Source organism: Microtus ochrogaster, chromosome 10 (genome assembly GCF_000317375.1).
Source record: "Microtus ochrogaster isolate Prairie Vole_2 chromosome 10, MicOch1.0, whole genome shotgun sequence".
Classification (NCBI taxonomy): domain Eukaryota; kingdom Metazoa; phylum Chordata; class Mammalia; order Rodentia; family Cricetidae; genus Microtus; species Microtus ochrogaster.
Window position 1 is genome coordinate 41,924,563 of NC_022016.1, and position 8,447 is coordinate 41,933,009.

The 8,447-nt window shown below is 44.0% G+C and overlaps 1 protein-coding gene across 1 annotated transcript in view; it reads left to right on the forward strand.

Annotated features, from left to right (window-relative positions):
- The window catches only part of Kazn (kazrin, periplakin interacting protein), a 930,141-nt gene that overhangs the window by 75,094 nt on the left and 846,600 nt on the right, over window positions 1-8,447 (forward strand). The gene's annotated exons all lie outside the window — the stretch shown is intronic.

An 8,447-nucleotide genomic window follows, 5' to 3' on the forward strand; every position in this document is an offset into this window, starting at 1 on the left:
TCTCCTGTTAGCCTGTCTTGGTTTCTTCAAAGACCCTCTCTCCCTCCAAGCCATGAGTCACAGGGAAAGGAGGGCAATTTCCTGAAAGCAGCAGGTCAGAGGTGACTGAACCTTTTTCTGGAAGGTTCCTGAGGAAAGTTGGCTGCCGTTAGCCACACAGCCCCATCTTAGGACAGTGCCACTGGCTTATAGCTCCCAGGTTTCTCTCCACTAGAGGCAAGGAAGGGTTCTGAGCTGTTGGGAGGATGCTGGGCAGGAGATGGGGGACAATAAGCAGTTTCTTCTCTGAAGTTACCGCCTATCAGGTGTTGTGCTCAGGACCTGTTTCTGAATGTACTGCAGAAGAAGAAAATTCTCCCCTCTCTGCTAGCCTAATGCATAAACTCAGAAATGGCCAAGCGTGGCTGGTCCTTATGTAACTTCTCAAGGGTAAAGTAATAATGGTTTTTATTTTTTCATTTTAAGTTTGGATGTCCTTCCTCATCAACTCCCAGAACTGAAACACTGGTGTTTGAATGTGTGACTGGTAGCCTGAATGGTCCTGGTCCTTTCTTCTTGACCTCTTTGCTCCAGTGAGCCAGGCTTGGTCACATGACTTGCTGTGGTCAAGGCAATGTGTGTGGAAATAACTCATGTCATGTGAAAGCAAATGCTTGGGTCTGCCATGTCTTCTCATGTATTCCCTAGGCAGGGAATGCACTAGAAAAAGACCTTTCCATCATCCTGGGTCTCAGGATGTCTCAGGGGACATGGGAGGGGAAAAGGGGTTTGCAACTTATGGGAGTCACTCAGTCGGCTTATAATGGGAAGTAAGGCAATCAGTTCTGCTAGCTACAGTAGCAATCCGCCTGTGGGAAAGAAACTGGTGAAAATAACCCTCTTGGAATGAGCTTTATTAGGAGATAGGGTTTCAAGGTCTCAGGAGTCCTGACTGGGCCTTGAGGCAAGAGAGTATTGAGAAGGGACAGTAGAGGGCTGGAGGGACAGCTGTGGGTTAAGGGTGCCTATTGCTCTTGCATGGGACCTGAGCTTCATTCTCAGCACTGACACCAGATGGCTCACAACTTCCTGTTAGTTCAGCTCCAGAGGGTCTACTCCTCTTCTGGTCTTTGCATGTATCTACATGCTCATAAACACACATCACATTCATGTACATGTTCATTACACACGTCCACATAAGTTCTCAGAAACACACATATACATATATGTACATGCTCAGAAACACACATACATGCACATTCTTCTAAACACACATATGCATACGTGCTCAGAAACATACATGCATGTACATGCTCATAAACATGCACACACATATATGTATATGCTCAGAAACCCACACACATGTACATGCTCAGAAACACACATGCACATATATGTATATGCTCAGAAACACACTAACATACAAAATAAATTCTAAAAAAAGTTTTTAAAAGTAGATTGTATCAGAGACAATGTGAATGGGGCCTTAAATGGAAGGCATCCTTGTAAAACCTGGAGTATTATTATTTTATGAAGAGGGGAGGCTTAGAGTAAGATCAGAGACCTAGGCACCATGGACAGGACGATGGGGGAGGCCCAAAGAAGAAGTTGCCTTCAGAGAAATCTCCCAGACAAAGGGAAGAAACATCTGACTTTTACATCCTTTCCTGGGGTGGTGAGAAGGTTCACACTACATGGTTTAGATCAATGTAGAATGTGTGACAGGGAGCACAGGGTAGCCATGTACCAGAGGGGACCACAATGAGAGGCTGCCAGGCCACAGTGAAGCAAGGCTTTTAAACCCCCAGTCCCAGAGAGAAAGCTGCAGGGCATGTGGCTTGATTTCTTCAGGCTGTGAGAACTGGGGCTGAGAATGACCCATGTCGTACAAGGGCTCAGGCCCACAACCGCAGAAATTCTAGAATGTCTGGTACAGCCCATCAATTAAAGGGAGTTAGCAGATTTCATAAAGAGCTGAACTTTTACTTTTAAAGAGGAGCTTGTTGACATTAAAGTATTCAGAATTTATCTTACAGATTAGGTGAATGATTCTATAGAAATAGACAATTTCTTCTTTATAGAAATAGGCAATCTCTTCCCTGTACAATTGTCTATTTTGTATGTTTTTTTGTGTGTAGGGGAGAAGACATATGCAACCCCCTCTCTGTGTGTGTGTGTACATGCGTGTGTGTACATGCATGTGTGTGTGTACGTGTGTGTAGGGGAGAGGACACATGCACCATGTGTGTGCATGGGTGTGTGCGTGTGTGCGTGTGCGTGTGCGTGTGCGTGTGTGTGTGTGTGTGTGTGTGTGTGTGTGTGTGTAGGCCAGAGACCATCCTCAGGTGTTGTATCTCAGCATCGATCCGTTTTATTTTTGGAGACAGAGTCTCTTTGCCCACTGACCTGGAGTTTGACAAGTGGGCTGGTCATCCAGGAACTGCAGGGATTCTGTGACTCTACTTCCCCAGTGCTGGGGTTGCAAGGACATGCCACTGCACTCGACTTTGTAAATTAGTTCTGGGGACCAAACTTAAGTCCTGACACTTGATAACAAGTGCTTGAGTCAGCTGACCCATCTTCCCCAAACTTCTGTACAATGAGTATTAATCTGACATTGTTTTCCTATGTAAGTTGGTTGGCTATTGTTAAGTCAGTCTTTGCTTATTACTTCATGTCTCTGGGTGGTGTGCATGTGTGTTTGTACACGTTTCTGCATGCGTGTAGGGATGCCTGGGTGGGAATGCATGCATGTATGGTCAGTTTACACTCTCTTCTCCTTATTAAACCTCCCAGCCTTCTACTTGAGTCATAGAGACTTAACGGAAAAATTCCAAATCTTTTAAGGAAAAAGGAACATGATCCGGTTTCCTGCTTGAAAAGAACACTCTAATAATTAATCTAGTTCAATAAAAATAAGGAACCTACTGAAAATGTACTTCATGACAAAATGTTGAAGTATTTTTTTTTCAAGACTCAGAACACAGATTTCCTTTATTACCACTTCTGGGAAATCTTCGACAATGCAATAAAGCAAGAAATAATATTGGAAAAAAGATCTGGTAATATTTATAGGTGATGAATATTATATATGTAGAAAATCTAATAGAAGCTGCATACAAATTATTATAGCTATTATTATAATAGACAAACCTGATAAGGTTATAATATATAGGACAGGATGCAAAAATTACTTTTAGGTGCTGGCGATCATAAACAGAAAGCAAAACCTTACTGAGCGTTTTTTACAATAGCATTTGTGAAAATGCAAAGGTAAAAGACTAGTCAAGACCCTCTTTAAAAAGGGCCTTTCACTGTTAGGTACCAATACCTATTAAAAACTAGCAAAACTGCGAGGTGTAGTGGCACACACCTTAAATGCCAGCACTGGGGGAGGCACAGGCAGGGGATCTCTGTGAATTAAAAGAAGTCTAGTCTATATAGAGAGTTACAGGCCAGCCAAAGATACATAGTTAGACCCTTTTACAACAGCAACATCAACAACAAAACTACAGCTGACATGTGGATAGACAAAGTCAAAACCGAAGTGCCATCAGAAGCAGATACATAGAGCCACTCAGTGGCGGGGAAATGAATTTTTATTTCCTTAACTGCTACTGGGTCACCTTGATATCCGTGTTGAAAAAAGACAGCAGATTGCAGACCTATTGTGAAAGCGAGAAATAACCAAGCTGGAAGAAGAGCAGATCGGTAGATTATTTTGGAAGGAAATGTTGAGAAGAGCTTGTGGGTGGAGTCAGGGGGCAACTCTGCTGAATGTAGGATGCACCAAGCTCTGAGGAGGAAGGAGCAGGCACAATGGATTACATTAAAACCGAGAGCTGCTCTTCTTTAACAGATACGGGAAAGGAACGAGAGGGTAGAGCCAGAAATGAAAGGAAATATCTGAAATGTGTGGTTCTGACAAAGGACTCATTGTCGTCACACGAGAAGACTCGGGGAAGACAGACAGCTTTGTGGGAAAATGGACAAAGGGCTTTAGCGTTCATGTACAAAAGGAAATATCATTTCCATAGCCAGCAACAAAACCCATACAAAATGCTCAGCCTCCTTAGGATTCAGGCAGAAGCAAATGTGAACCATGATGAGTCATGAAGGATGCCCGCACCACGAGGCTAATGGGAAAATGATAGACATCTAACAGCAAAAACGTAGGGAGAATGAGAGATTCACATGTGGTTCAGAGTGGTCTTAATTGTCAATGTTCTTCTTGGAAAATTGGCAGGGACAATGATGTCGAACATACCCCCACACTGTGACCTTGAACTTCCCCTGTCATCCAGAACTCTCTTCTGGGAATACTAACACATTCTGCATTGAACAGAAACTTTGTCAATAAGGAGCTGAGAGGGTGTGTAGGTGCCCAGTGCTAGAGCATTTGCCTACCGCACACGGTACCCTGGGTTCATCCCCCAGCACTGCAATAAACAAGCAAACAAAATTAAATTAAACAGCATCAGTATTGGAAGACTTTGTGTTTAGAGCTCAATGGGGACACTTAAGTATATTGTTCTTTGGGGGAAGCAAGAGATACATTGGAAGAATTACATGCCATAGAGACGCAGTCCAGCAGCATGGTGGGGGTCTGAGGAAGGTTCAGGCTGACTTGGTGGAGGACTTGGCAGAGAGAGAGAGGGCCCCTAGAGAAAGGGGGAGGTCTATGCCATGCTGTTGATGAGTGGGTTACAGTGCAGACTTCCAGTCAGGCTGTCTCTGAATCAGCCATGAGGACAAGGAAGGAAGAGAACTTGAGAGACAGAGGCTGGTCTCGTATGAATAGTGAGCTTCAGGCCAGTGAGGATGACTTAGTAAGACTCTCTTAGCTCAGAAGAACAAACATTGAAGAATCTAGAAATCAAGTTACTGTAATATTAGGAGTTGTCACCACTGAGTCAAATGAAGGAAGCTTGTAGCAGGTCACGGCCCTGGCTAGCAGATGCCAGTACTATTTGTTTCAGGTCCAAACCAGAAACAATCCCAATGCCTATCAACAGAAAACCGATTGAACATGAGACACGGAACAGCTGAATCAAAGATCCCTGCCGTGGTGAAGGCATAGCTTCGTGCACCATGGGGTAGAGGAGGGGTCTCCAGGTGGCTTCTGATGTTCTGTCTCCTCATCCAGATGTTGGCCCTGGGAGCACATATACTCCATGAGAAACCAGCAAACTGTTCCCTTACGATTTGTGTGTTTTTGTACAGAGCTATATGTGGACAAACGTGTTACCTTAAAAAACAAAATGGGAAATTGTGCAGAGTAGAACATACAGTGGATGAGCAGGGCAGGAAAGGCGACGAAGTGAGGCCTACCAGCAATCACCAGTCAAGACCACAACATGACAAAGTAATAGTCCTGCTATGTGACGAAGCCTATGGGATGATGCTCCTGCTTTGTGGCGAACCCCAGCTCACACTGTGTGATAATATCCCCACTGTGTGATGAAGCCCCCACTGTGTGATGATGCCCCTACTGTGTGGTGAAGTCCTCCATAGTGTGATGTCGTGTGCCTGCTGTGTGGTAAAGCCCCCACTGTGTGATAAAGTCCTTACTGTACAATGATGCTCCCACTCTGTGGTAAAGCCCCCATGGTGTGAAGAGGTCTAGGGTCTCCTTTCGATCCTGTTTGTTTTCCTTTTTTAAAATTTTGTTCATTTTTATTGAACTCTACATTTTTCTCTGCTCTCCTCCCTGCCTCTCCCCTCCCCTTCAATCCTCACCCAAGATCCCCATGCTCCTAATTTACTCAGGAGATCTTGTCTTTTTCTACTTCCCATGTAGATTAGATCTATGTATGTCTCTCTTAGGGTCCTCATTGTTGTCTGGGATTGTGATTTGTAGGCTGGTTTTCTTTGCTTTATGTTTAAAAACCACTTATGAGTGAGCATATGTGATAATTGTCTTTCTGGGTCTCCCCACTCAAAAATGACAGAGAACTCTCAACAAAGGACTCTAAAATGACTGAAAGACACTTAAAGAAATGCTCAGAATCCTTAGCTATCAGAGAAATGCAAATCAAAACAACTCTGAGATTCCATCTTACACCTGTAATAATGGCCAAGATAAAAAACACTGATGACAAGTTATACTGGAGAGGTTGTGGGGTAAAGAGAACACTCCTGCATTGCTGGTGGGAATGCAAGCTGGTACACTCCCTTTGGATGTCAGTGTGGCGATTTCTCAGAAAATTAGGAAACAACCTTCCTCAAGACCCAGTAATACCACTTTGGGCTATATATCCAAAGGATGCTGAATCGTGCCACAAGGACATGTGCTCAACTATGTTCAAAGCAGCATTGTTTGTCATAGCCATAACCTGGAAACAACCTAACTGCTCCTCAACTGAAGAATGGATAAGGAAAATGTGGTACATTTACACAATGAAGTACTACACAGCAGAAAAAATAACAACATCTTGAAATTTGCAGGCAAATGGATTGACCCATTTGTTTTCTAATCAGTAGCTGCATAAATAATATCAAGTTCAATCCCCAGCTCAACGTGTGCACATACAGACATCTGCTAGTGGTCAAAGGCAAGTGCCACCTTGCTTTTATTTACTGACATGTTTATGTAATTTGTTTTGTATATGTGTGTGTATACTCTGGTATACCGCAGTACCTCTGTAAAAGTAAGAGGACAACCTGCAAGAATCTGCTTCTCCTTCTATCATATGAGTCATGGGGATTGAACTCTGGTCTCCAGGCTTGTCGGCAAGTGCCTTTACCTGAACCACCTTACTGGCTCCACACTTTCTTATCAAGCTTTTGAGGTCCCCTCTGCTGGTGATCTCTGACTCAGAGTAAGGGGAAGAAGAGGGAACATCTTTCCCAGTACCTATATCTTCTGTCTGAATTCTGCCTCCACCCCTATGATCCTGGCAGGTTGGTCGACTTTCTTCTTCTGCAACGAGAGAGGTTTGCACTGCTTTGTCTCTTGGAATCCTTTACCTGATAAATATTAATGATTGTAAATTGAATGGCTCGTTGGATGTCCAGTTCTGCTACAGGTAATTGACATTGTGACCCCCCTGCCTTCTTGTAGAGGGTCAAGGCGTGCTACTCCTGACCTCTACGCTTAATGCTCATCCGCTGACATGAAATTTGAGTCAATCATGCAAAAGCCTCCACTGCCCAAATGCATCCAAGGCCAAGAGAGAGCTTCTGTGAATTCTGGCCCTGGGGGAGCGATTTCACATGCATTAGGGTCTCCGCTTCCCTGGACTGGTTGCCGCCTTCCCCGTATGCAATCACCGAATGCTGGAATGTTCATTCCGAGGAGATCTAGGGATGAGCAGGAGTCCATCCATGATGACCTGTATCATCACTGCAATGGAAGGGGCCCTCCCAGGATTTGAAGAGGGAGGAATTGGTTTATTCATTAAAACACTGCCCAATCACTTAGGAAATGTGTTAGTTTTCCGTTGCTGCAGCAAAGCACCTGATACAGGTCACTTGTGAAGAAGAGGAGGTTTATTTACCTCATAGTTTCAGAGGTGCAGGGTCTAATGCTGGTGTTGGCTCAGTGCCAGTGAGGGGTCTTTTGGGATGTGATACCCCTGCTGTCTGGTGATGCTTACACACTATGATATCATGGAGGCTCGCCTATACAAAAGAACTTTTTCTTCAAACAGGAGGGGACTGGGGTTTTACAATCCCTTCTGATGCCATGGTCCTGCAGTCTAAGGACCTCCCTTTAAGTGGCAGCTCTGAAAGGGCCAGTGCCTCCCAACACTACCACATTGCAGACCAAGCCATCACTCACAGTGGGCCCTTGAGTATCACCAAACCATATCAAACACCTATCTATAAATAGCTAATTGTAGCGGTCTCTATGACCACCATGGCAACCAGGGTATTAATCCTTGAGAGAGAAGACGGTTCGGTTCAGCATGACCGAATGTTGATTCAAACTTAAGAGTCTGACCGCAAGTAATTTATTTTAGGCATTTTTAAGCACAGCACAATTTTGGGAAAACATTTCCTGGTGATATTTAACTCAATCTTATGTGCACAACAAAGCATAAGACATGACTACATTGAAATTCTTAATAAAAAATAGGTCCTGTAAAGATAGGCCCTATAGTTTAAATGAGAAAACAGTCTCAGGATAAGGGTCTGATGGAGGAGGTTGTGTGGTCTGGCCGTGCAGATAGATAGCACCAAGGTCATCGGGCCATTGACCGTATCTGCTCCCAGTTTCCTAGGTGGAAACAGGTTGTACGTCACTCTCTGTGAAGAGACAATCAGGTGCGTTTAATTTTCCTGCTTTCCCTAGGGCTAATCTGTGAGCACAAAGACTAAGTGCCTCCTACAGCTAAAATGTGTCAAGCTCAGAACTGAGCTTAGGAAATATCATTTCAGAAATGGGTTCAGTCGTGAGGAACAACATCATTTTTATTGGGATAGCAAGGGAAGAGATAACAATGTGTGTGTGTGTGTGTGATAAC